Source organism: Balaenoptera borealis, assembly GCF_965194805.1.
Source record: "Balaenoptera borealis genome assembly, chromosome: 5".
Lineage (NCBI taxonomy): Eukaryota > Metazoa > Chordata > Mammalia > Artiodactyla > Balaenopteridae > Balaenoptera > Balaenoptera borealis.
The window spans coordinates 143,824,800-143,836,598 of NC_138862.1; the positions used below are offsets into that span (position 1 = coordinate 143,824,800).

An 11,799-nucleotide genomic window follows, 5' to 3' on the forward strand; every position below is an offset into this window, starting at 1 on the left:
CATTTTGTTGATAGTTTCCTTTGCTATACAAAAGCTTTTTAGTTTGATGTAGTCCCATTTGTTTATTTTTGTTTTTGTTTCCCTTGCCTGAGGAGACAGATCCAAAAAAATATTGCTTAAGCTGAATCAAAGAGCATGCTGCCTCTGTTTTCATCTAAAAGTTTTATTGTTTCAGGTCTTACATTTAAGTCTTTAATTGCTTTTGAGTTTATTTTTGTATGTGGTGTCAGCAGGTAGTCCAGTTTCATTCTTTTGCATGTAGTTGTCCAGTTTTCCCAACACCATTTATTGAAGAGGCTGTCTTTCCCCCATTGTATATTCTTGCCTCCTTTGTCGTAGATTTCATTGACCAAATAAACGTGGGTTTATTTCTGGGCTCTCTGTTCCATTCCATTGATCTATGTGTCTGTGTTTGTGCCAGTACTGTACTGTTTTGATTACTGTAGCTTTGTAGTATAGTCTGAAGTCAGGGGGCATGATACCTCCAGCTCTCTCCTTTCTCAAGATTGCCTTGGCTATTCAGAGTGTATTTTTTCATTTCACTTGTTGTATTTTTCAGCTCTGATTGGTTCTTTTTAATATTTTCTGACACTTCGTTGAAGTTTTCACTGTGTTGCTGTATTCTTCTGCTGGGTTTGGTGAGCATTTTTATTACTGTTGCTTTGAACTCTTTATCAGGTAAATTATTTACAACCATTTCATTAGGATTTTCTCCCGGGGTTTTATTTTGTTCTTTCGTTTGGAACAAATTACTTTTTTTTTTTTTAATTTTTATTAGAGTATAGTTGATTTACAACGTTGTGTTAGTTTCAGGTGTACAGCAAAGTGAATCAGTTATACATATGTCCACTTTTTTTAGATTCTTTTCCCATATAGGCCATTACAGAGTGTTGAGTAGAGTTCCCTGTGCTATACAGTAGGTCCTTATTAGTTATCTATTTTATATATAGTAGTGTGTATATGTCAATCCCAGTCTTGCAGTTTATCCCTCCCACCCCCCCATCCCTTGGTAACCATGTTTGTTTTCTACATCTGTGACTCTACTTCTGGAACAAATTACTTTGTCATCTCATTTTGCCTGGTTTTCTCTGTTTGTTTCTATAAGGTAGGTGAAACAGTTACCTCTCCTGGTCTTGAAGGCATGGCCTTGAGTAGGCATGTCCCTATGCAGACTGTGTGCGCCTGCAGCTTTGGTGGGAGGGCTGGATCTGGAGCTGGGTGTGTGCTGGGGTTTTTCCCAAGGCAGGCGGGGGGCCTGCTGCCTTGTCAGGAGGGCTGGAGCTTGATCTGGGCATGGGTTGGGGGCTTCTGAGGCAGTCTTGGCAGGATGGCTAAAGCTCCAGGCTCTTTTTAATCTGCTGCTTTGTGCCGATGAGCTTGTGTGTGACCCTTTTAACTCCTTTAAGAGTGGAGTCTCGGTTTCCTACAGCCCTCAGGCTCTCCTGGATGTAAACCCTGCTGGTTTTCAAAGCCAGTTATGGGGGTTCGTCTTCCCTGTGCTGGACCCTGGGCCTGGGGTGCCCAGTGTGGAGCCCAAACCCCTCATCCTTAGGGGGCACCTCTGAGTTTGTGATATCCCCTCCTGCTTGTGGGTTGCTGCTCTGGGGGTGTGGGTCCTGACTAGATTATGTCTCTGCCCCTCCTTCCTGTCTCAATATGGTTTATTCTTAATATCCCTATAAGGGCTGTCCTGCTAATCTTCCGGTCGTTCTCGGGGAGACTTGTTCTACATGTAGCTGTGGTTTTGGTGTGTCCATGGGAGGAGGGGTGCTCAGGACCTTCATATGTATTATAAATAATTTTATGCCAATAAATTTGAAATTTGAAATGATTACATTACTAAAATAAAACTTACCAAAATTAATCCAACAAGAACTAAAACCCCTATAAACCTTTTTTTTTTTCTTTTAAAGAACTTCTTGTGAAGAAATATCAGGCCCCCAAACTTTTTTGACAAATCCTTTTACATTTCAAGGAATAGATCCTTGAAATTTTACACAACATCTTCCAGAAAGAAGAAAAAGAGGGAGTTCTCCACAACTCATTTTTAGAGACTGGCATAACCTTTGTTTTAAATTTTTTTTGCAAGTTGTCTTATTTACAATGTCAACTTTCAAAAGTCACTAAAGTTAACTGGACAATAAACTAGGCAGAAATTGCTTTACAAAAAGAGGGAAAGCCCAAAATGCCACTTTCTATAGAGAATCAACAGTTCAGTTTTATTCAGAGCAAAGAAAAAATAAACTTTTGATCATACTAGAAGAAACTCAGCCATAGGTTTGGAATCTGTACTGAAACTACACATGCAATGAGGACAACATTCTGCTAATACAACTGATTTGCTGCTGCATTTGTGGACTGTTTTTCTAATATTAACAATTATAAACAGAGCATTGCAACTAGTCTTTGGAACAATTCTTACAGTGTTACAGCGTCAGGCACAAAATTTCACTTCTCCTCACACCACTGGTTCTCTTTGGGTACCTGGGCTTCCTCTTCTTCCTTAAAATCATTTTTGATATTGAATGTCTTTCGAATCTCCTCAGGAGTTTTCCTCTTGATCATAATGGCAACCGTCTTGCAGATAACATCAAGCAAACCTTTAATGTCTAAGTAGTTTGCAGCCAGGATCAGCTCAAAAAGTGCTCCTTGGTCAACTTTCAGGGATTCTTGATGCCAAGCAGGGATGTCATCTGTTCGCTTTTCTTTGTCCTCACCATCGTCAGGAGGAGGAGGTTCATCTTGTGGTGGGTGCACCACTGAATGACCTGTTTAATATTGCTGCATTAACACTTGGCAAAGGGACTGGGTCATCATCTCCTTCATCATCCATTCCCAAATCTTCCAACATGGTCTTGATAGTCACAGACTGTTTGGCAATTTCCACATCAGCTTGCGAATATCTCTCCATTAGAACTCTGCACCTTAATTGAAGGCATGGTGTGAGGTCTCAAGGAGACTGTGGGCTGGAGGCTGATGAGAGCAGGGCGGCGTCCGCAAACAGAAAAACAGAAAGGCGGAGAACAAGGCCAACACCTGTTCTGTTTCATTCTTGACATGATTTATCTGTGGTGCTTTTTTATCTGTGCCTGCTTTTTTCTTGGCTAGGGTTGACAGACATTTGTCTATTTTAGTATCTTTCCAAAGGACTGATTTTTAGCTTTGTTGATTCTGTCTCTTTATATATCCTTATTTTATTTTATTATTATTTTTTAGAGCATAGTTGATTTACAATGTTGTGTTAGTTTCAGGTGTACAGCAAAGTGAATCAGTTATACATATACATATATCCACTCTTTTTTAGATTCTTTTCCCATATAGGTCATTACAGAGTATTGAGTAGAGTTCTCTGTGCTATACAGTAGGTCCTTATTATTATCTATCTATTTATCTACTTTATAGATAGTAGTGTGTATATGTCAATCCCAATCTCCCAGTTTATATAGAGAGATCTATATGGATATAGAACAAAGTGGAAAAATCATATATCATTACCTTTATATTATGTATACATATGTATAAGATATATGTTCCTTTTTATCTCATTACATTTTTCCCCTCTGTTTAGAAGTTTTATGTTTTATATATATTATTTTGGTGGTAACCGTTTATATTTTAACACGCCTGTTTAACAAAGTCTAAAGTTTGTATATATTTTTGCCTTCTTCCTGACAATACATTGATCATAAAATATTATAATTCTCATCATCCTCTCTCAGTTTATATGTTATTCTTTTTCAGCATTCTAGTTCTGTCCTGCCTTCTCTCTCATTATCCATTATTATTATTGTTTTAAACAGTTCATATTTGTTTAGATTTCCTCACATGTTTACTAACATCTTTTTCTTTTTTTTAAAATCTGGGTATACTTTATTTATTTATTTATTTATTTATTTTTGGCTGTGTTGGGTCTTCGTTTCTGTGCGAGGGCTTTCTCTAGTTGCAGCAAGCAGGGGCCACTCTTCATCGTGGTGCACGGGCCTCTCACTGTCGCGGCCTCTCTTGTTGCGGAGCACAGGCTCCAGACGCGCAGGCTCAGTAGTTGTGGCTCACGGGCCCAGCTGCTCCGCGGCATGTGGGATCTTCCCAGACGAGGGCTCGAACCCGTGTCCCCTGCATTGGCAGGCAGATTCTCAACCACTGCGCCACCAGGGAAGCCCCTACTAACATCTTTGACCACTGTCTTTCTTGAGTCTCAGATCTTTGATCAGGGATATGTTTCCTTAGGCCTGAAGTACATCCTTTAGAATTTTCTTTACCAAAGGACTATTGGTGGTAAACTCCTTCAGTTTTTGACCTAAATTCTTTCAAGAAACTGACTTTAATTCTTCCTTGTTCTTGAAAGAAGTTTCTTTGGGTATAAAAATCTAGGCTGACATTTATTTTCTTTATGCACATTAAATATTGTTTCACTGTCTTTCAGCTTTCATTTTTGCTTCTCTGAGTTCAACTATATTTGCCATTCCTAAGTGGATGATATTTTTTTCTCCCTTTTTATGATCTTCTCTTTTTCTTTGGTGTTCGGAAGCTTCACTGCTTTGTCTCAGTGAGAATTTCTAAAAAACCCCTTGATGTGACGATTGCTGTCTTTCACCAATTCTGTAAATTCCCTTCATGGTTTCCTTGAATAGTGCTTCCACTCAATGCCTCTATTATTTCCACCTGAAACTCCAGGTGGGCATAAGTTGGACCCTTTTGTATTCTCTATGCCTTCAGACCTCTATTTTATATTTCTCTCTCTTTGTCTCTGTGAGGTGCATCCTGGTGCATATTTTCAAAGTCGTCATTTTCCTTAAACATGTAAAACATTGTTATTTTTCATTTTGTATTGTAAGGTTCCAGTATCTGAAGTCTTTGTGGGATTGACTATATGGTTTGTTGTTTTTCCTGGCTCTCACTTGTGGTGTGTTGTTTCTCCGTGTTTAGTACTTTTATACTGTGAGCTGTTTGTTTTCCTTGGAACTTAATCTATGAGAATTTTTTGAGGCCTGGGATGATGGTGTTACTCCAGTGAGGGTTTGTGTTTGCTTCTGCCATTTACCTTGGCGTATTGCTACCCCAGGGCTGACTTTATTTTTTTATTTATTTACTTTTTAATTAATTAATTTTTATTTATTTATTTTGGCTGCATTGGGTCTTCGTTGCTGTGCGCGAGCTTTCTCTAGTTGCGGCGAGCAGGGGCTACTCTTTGTTGTGGTGCGCAGGCTTCTCATTGCGGTGGCTTCTCTTGTTGTGGAGCACGGGCTCTAGGCGTGAGGGCTTCAGTAGTTGTGGCTCGCGGGCTCTAGAGCGCAGGCTCAGTAGTTGTGGCGCATGGGCTTAGTTGCTCCCCGGCATGTGGGATCTTCCTGGACCAGGGCTCGAACCCGTGTCCCCTGCATTGACAAGTGGATTCTTAACCACTGTGCCACCAGAGAAGTCCCGCCAGGACTAACTTTAAATTAAATTCTGTACTTGAGGTGTGTGTGTGAGTGTGTGTGTGTTTATCACATAATTAGTGTGTATTTGGACCACAAACCTATGTGAGAGCTGGTTTGTGGTAGTGAATTTTTTTAAAAAAACTAAAAAATTTTAGGCAGTGCTAAGGATGAAACAGGCAAGTTTATGTTATTCTCTTTGTGTGTTTCCACTGAAGGGTATAGTTAGACTGTTTACTTGGGTGGCCCTAGAATTTTCCTCTCTTGTCTGCATCCCTATAGCTTTGAGCACCAAGGCTTTCTTTCCATTTAGGCCGTTGCTTCAATTCAAACGTTTATTACCTTCTTCTGGCACTGCTGTAGTAGCTGCTTTGTTTCATGGTCCAAGGATTTCCCCCTCTCTCTCATTTTTAAACTGCTGTCAGAGTGATCTTTCTAAAAAATCCAATGGATAATCTGATTGTCATACAGACAGAGAAGGAACATCCGACGTGAAAAGAATTTCACAAGTGTCCGTAGGCTGCAGTTGGACCCTCCCCTCCGCCACAGCAGACTCTCCATCCACTCCGCTACCCTGTGCGTTCTGTACTCAAGCCGCGCTAGATTCTTCATCATTTTCTGAATAATCGTCAGCATCTTCTTGCCTTTGCACATGCTGGGATCCCACCTGGGACACCTCTGAACCTCACGACTGGGACCAGGGCAAAGGCAAGTGAGTGTCTGGGCTGCAGAATTTAAGGAGACGCTCGCTGTCAGGCTCGTACAGGTGCTGTCTTGCTTCTGCCGAATGAACTGCCTAATGCAGCTGTCAAAGTCAAACTCATGTGTTACCCGTTTACCTTCCTACAGAAGGAAAGTAGCCCGTGCTAAATACCATATCCCGGGAGGACGGGAACCATGTCTGTTAGGTATTGTTTCACCAGTGTCTGGAACAGTACCCAGCACAGAGCAGGTGCTCAGTAAATACTTGGTGAATGAATGAATGAATAAGTAGATTCTGAGTTTCTTGATGGCAGAGAATAAGTCGTGTTCCTCTGTTCCCTGCTGTCTTATAATTCATTCCTTCTAGATCCTTGAAAGATGTTTGTTTGTTAGTTGCACAAGTGGAAGGAGGAGGCTCTATTTGGTCCTCTCCAGGCCGGGAGCTTTCTGGGTGAACCGCAGTCCTGTGACTCACTTGCTGTCTGCTTGCTTACAGCTCCTTCCTCTTGATGTTTTATGGAGGCTGTAGATGCAGGTGGGTGAGGCTTTCGAAGCTGGCTGGCCATCAAATCACTGGGAAGATTTTAGGGTACACATGAATTCTTGAACCCCTTTCCCGGAGTCTCTTTTTCCATTTTTCTGAGGCAAAATCTAGGAGTCTGCACTTTTACAAAATCACTCTGTGGTTCTGGTAATCAGTCAAATGTGGGCACCAGGACACCACAGCACCAACTGTCTAATTTTAACTTTCCAAATATTCGCGTGCATTTTAAAAGAATAGTGATTGCCACAACGATCTCGGAATCCTGCATGTTTTAAAAAGACTTACACGTCTGCAAAATGTTTCTTAAACATGCCACGAGATATCCTGAGGGCATGGAGTAGGAGGAGAAGGCATGGCCACGGATATGATGTTCACACGGTTCAAATTTGACCTCTGTTTATTATCCGTCTTCAGGAAGATTCTAATGCCATCCCAGATGACACCGTGCTAAATGGATGGACTGGAAAGTGTTGGCAGTGAAGAAAGCAGAAAGGAGCAAAAAGGTGGAATGTAAAATAATTCCAGTTTCTACAGAAAATAACTTCCTCATCAGAGAAGGAATTCCATAAATAACTGAGAAAGCTGATGGAACATTTAAAATAGCTGAAGGAAAAACACCTACATTCAATGTGAGCCTCGACCCTGCAGTGATGGTTAGATCTGAGAAGTACGTTGCAGGCGTTTGGGAGTAATGGGTGTCGTGGAGGCGTCATATTCAAAGCCGTTAAAAATAACCCGCTCCCTGAGAAATAAACACCTAGCCTAAGCCCTTAGGAATTCTCAGTGAGAGACAGAAATAGCTCCTGTAGTTCCCATTGCTCTTTAATTTCTACTCCTACTATTTCATTATTCATCATTTCTGTGCAGTTTGCTTCGTCTATTTATTTAAAATGCGATTCCAGACCACAGGCAGCAGTCCCAGTGTTCTGTGTCTTGCATAGCCCTTTCCACCCTGGGAAACAGAAATTATATAACTTGTTTTCAGTTGTGCAGACGGGGGAGGATTCACATGTTTGGTTTGGTGAGCTTCCAGGAAATAATTTTAAGTGTTTATCTAAAGTTTATTCAGACTGTCTTGATCTAGAAGTTAGACAGGAAACCTAGCAACGAAGTGAAAGAAACCAGGCTCTGAAGAGGGGGAGCTCTAAGTGCAGCCAGAAGGGTTGAACTGTGACACCCTGGGGTATTCACACCATGGAAAGCGGGAGGCTCGATTCTAGGGCTTATGTGCTTTAGAAGCTGCGTCAGTATTCATATTTGCTGCCGCTTCCTGTTGCTCGTTGTTCTGGGTGCTATATAATACCCTGCCCTAACACTTCATAAACTGGCATAAACTGGTATAAACTGCTTCACTTCGCTCGTGATCTTGTGGGTGAGGAATCTGGAAAGGGCTCAGCTGGGTGGCTCTCGCGGAGGTTGCAGTCAGGTGCTTGTGGTCTGCAGGATGGACTGGGCTAGGTGTCCGCGCAGGCTCCGTTACGTGGCTGACCGCTGGCCGCCCGCTGGGAGCCCTGAGAGCTTCGCCGGGTTGTTCCCTGGAAGATCTACGTGTGGACTCTCCGTCCTGCTGAGCTGGGTTAGTCAAGACTCCCTGCGTGAGAGCCGACCTCTCCCAGAGCAGGCATCCCACGAGGGGAGGCAGAAGCTGGATGGCCTTCCCTGAGCTAGCCACGGAGAGCACTTCCATGGCACTGCATTGGCCGAAGTGGCCACAAGTCCGCCCAGACTCAGTGGGAGAAGACATGTCCTTCACCTCCTCACAGGAGGAGTGGGAAGGAGTCTGTGGCCATTAAAAAAATTCACACTCACATAAAAACCAGACATTACATAAAATATTGGGTCGGCCAAAAAGTTCGTTTGGGTTTTTCTGTAAAATCTTGGGAAAAACACGAACGAACTTCTTAGCCAGCCCAATATATAGCTTACTTAATCCTCACAAAACCCTATGAGGTAGGTGCTATTTATTGTTCATGTTTTACAGATAGGAAATCGAGGTTCAGAGAGGTTCAGTCATTTGCCCTAGGTTGCACAGCTAGTAAGAGGTTGAGCGGTACATGAACCTACAACTGTCTGTCTCCAAACGTTTACTGTCTGTGTTGAGTTGCACAGTGTTTTAGAGGCTCAAATGTTGTCTCAGATCTCAATCATTGCAGCTACTCTAGGCAACTGGATAATTCCACCCAGTCTAGAATGCCAACACGTGAAGTGCCAGTTTGGGTGTCTTGTCAACCCGTTTGAAGCAAGGAGCATTCATTTGAGGATGTGGTCCTTTGCCCTGAGGTAGAGAGCTGCTCAGTCCCTTATCCAGAGATGGAATCTGGCCTGTATCACTCAAGTAGCCCAAGACAAAAGTAGGATCTTGTGTGATACTGGGGGAGGGGAGGGGAGGTTACAGTGGCTTCCCTGAGGTGGATGGGTACATGTGAAGCAGATGTGGTAATTATAGGGGAGGACCCTGCAGCAGGGGTGTCAGCTGGTCATTGGCCTGTCCAAGGTGAACCATGCCAAGTGCCCGTGTGGACAGACGGACAGATAGAACCACAGAGTGTGTTCGGGGGCCTGCCTGGCTGAGAGCAGAGGCTGTCCTGAAGGGCCCAGAGACAGGCAGGCCCAGGCTGAGAGGGGACGAGAACAGAGCTTGACAGTCAGAGGAGGGCAGTGAGAAGACCCCAGGGGAGGGCCCTACAGAGCGCCTGCGGCAGGAAGCACACAGGTATGATTATCCTCCCGTTGTGGGTCGCCTGCCCCAGGGTGTGGGTCTTTGCTGGAGGGCAAAGACCTTGGGCGGTAATTCTCCTTTTCTTCCTCAATCTTTTCCTCGCTTCTAATATTTAATAAATGTTTGTGGGTAGCATCCTGGGCCCCTGGAAATAGAGTGACGAGCGAGTTAGACATCTTTGCCCTCATGGAGCTTACAATCTAGGTGGAGGAGCAGAGCCATTAGATTAATAATTAACGCACGTAATACCTGATGACCAAGTGATACGTTCTGACAGAGACTTCTAACTGTCCCCTCCCCATCCACTCTGCTCTTTTTAGCAGTGGAGTCGCCTAGAATAGTAGCAGGGTATTGTGGCTATAAACTATCGATAAATTTCCCAGCCTCCCATGCAGCTACGAGTGGTCATGTGAGTCGGTTCAGGCTAATAAAAGTGATGGGTGTCACTTCCATGTCCTGTCCTTAAAATGAAGACTGATTGCCCTATATCTTTCCCCCGCTCCTTCCCACTAGCAGGTAAATGGTAGCAATTTGAGCAGATACCTTGGACGTAGAGATGGAAGTTTTCCGTGGAGGATGGTCTTGCCAGTTTTTTCCCCTATTGTTATAATGACAGATTAGCTTTTACCCTAAACGAATACCACAGTAGTTGTATGAAAAAAAGTACAGTGTGAAACAGCAATGAGATAATCCTACACGCCTATTAGAATGGCCAAAATCCAGAACACTGACAACACCAAATGCTCGAGAGGATGTGAAGCAACGGGAACCTTCATCACTGCTGGTGGGAATGCAACATGGTGCAGCCACTTTGGGAGACAGTCTGGTGGTTTCTGACAAAATCAAGCATACTCTACCGTATGATCCAACAATCACACTCCTTGGCGTTTATACAAAGGAGTTGAAAACTTATGTCCACGCATAAACCTGCACATGAATGTTTATAGCAGCTTTATTTATAGTTGCCAAAACTTGGAAGCAACCAAGATACCCTTCCAGGGGTGAATGGATACATGAACTGTGGTTCATCCAGACAGTGGAGTATTACTCATTGCTGAAAAGAAACAAGTTATCAGGCCAGGAAAAGACACGGAAGAAACTTAAATGCATGTTACTAAGGGAGAGAAGCCAATAGGAAAAGGCTATGTGCTACATGATTCCCACTATATGACACTCTGGAAAAGGCAGAACTATGGAGACAGTAAAAGGATCAGTGGTTGCCAGAGGTTGAAGGGGTGGGGAGAGTTGAACAGGTGGAGCACAGGGGATTTTCAGGGCGGCAGAACTGTTCCGTATGACGCTATAATGATGGATACGTGTCATTATACATCTGTCCAAATCCATGGAACGTACAACACCAAGAGTGATCTGTAACGTAAACTTGGACCTTGGGTGATAATGGTGTGTTTGTGTACGTTCATCACTTGTAACAAGTGTGTCACTTTGGTGAGGGTTGTTGATAACAGGGAGGTGATTTGGTGGGAAGGGGCAGAAGGTATTATATGGGAAATCTGTACCTTCTCCGTTTTGCTGTGAACCTAAAACTGCTCTAAAAAAAAAGTGCAGTGTGCTATATGGCCAAATGGCTCGTGAGGCTACCTGATTAAGGGTTATTTAGGATAAGCGGTTTCTGTCTTCTGACTGAAACAAATAAAGAGTTGACAAAATAAGCAGAATGACAAAATAACAGTTTGTGGTTGTTCCTTTTACTGCTTGCTTTGAAGATGGTCTCTGGGCTAACGCCCTTTTCTTGCAGACCGAAGAAAAACCTGGATTAGGGTTGCTTTCCAAAAAAACCCAAAAAAACAAAAAACCCCACAGGGGGCCCAGTTAAATTTGAATTTCAGACAGACAGTGAATACTTTTAAGTATAAATGTTCCATGCAATATTTGGGACATACTTATACTAAATTTTTTTCTTTTGTTTACCTGAGTTCAAATTTAACTGGGCCTCGTGTTATTTTTTATTGGCCGAGTCTGACAACTTCAGCCTGGACTCAAGTCCCTGTCGGACTCAAGGAGCTCAATCCTTTCTTCTTAAGGTTTGTTTGTCTTAAGGTTTGTTTGTCTTTATATCCACAATGCCTGGCACGTAGTAGGAACCCAGTAAATGATCAGTTTAGCCTCCGAGATGAACAGTGATAAATCACTAAGAATCGTCTGAAATGTGAAACCCATAGGGGGTCAAAACTGTGCATTCTTTCAATGGTCTTAATTTGCCATGACCAAAAATGCTTAGAGTTTTGGTTTGTCCACACATTGTCTGAGATTATCTGTCCATTTAGATGATCTTTGAAAAATGGATTAAGAGGAGTGGGCAAGACAGCGCAGCAGCTCACTTTCTCCTGTGGGCGCACAACTATTGACAAAGCAACTATTTTTTCTTCTTTTTTATAAAGTTATTTATTTATTTATCT

The 11,799-nt window shown here is 42.7% G+C and overlaps 1 pseudogene across 1 annotated transcript; it reads right to left on the reverse strand.

The window, feature by feature from the left end:
• Nucleotides 1-340: 340 nt before the first annotated feature.
• LOC309629095 (S-phase kinase-associated protein 1 pseudogene) lies at nt 341-10,933 on the reverse strand (annotated as a pseudogene). Its single transcript has one exon. The product of its transcript is annotated as an S-phase kinase-associated protein 1 pseudogene (transcript).
• Between the last annotated feature and the right edge of the window lie 866 nt (nt 10,934-11,799).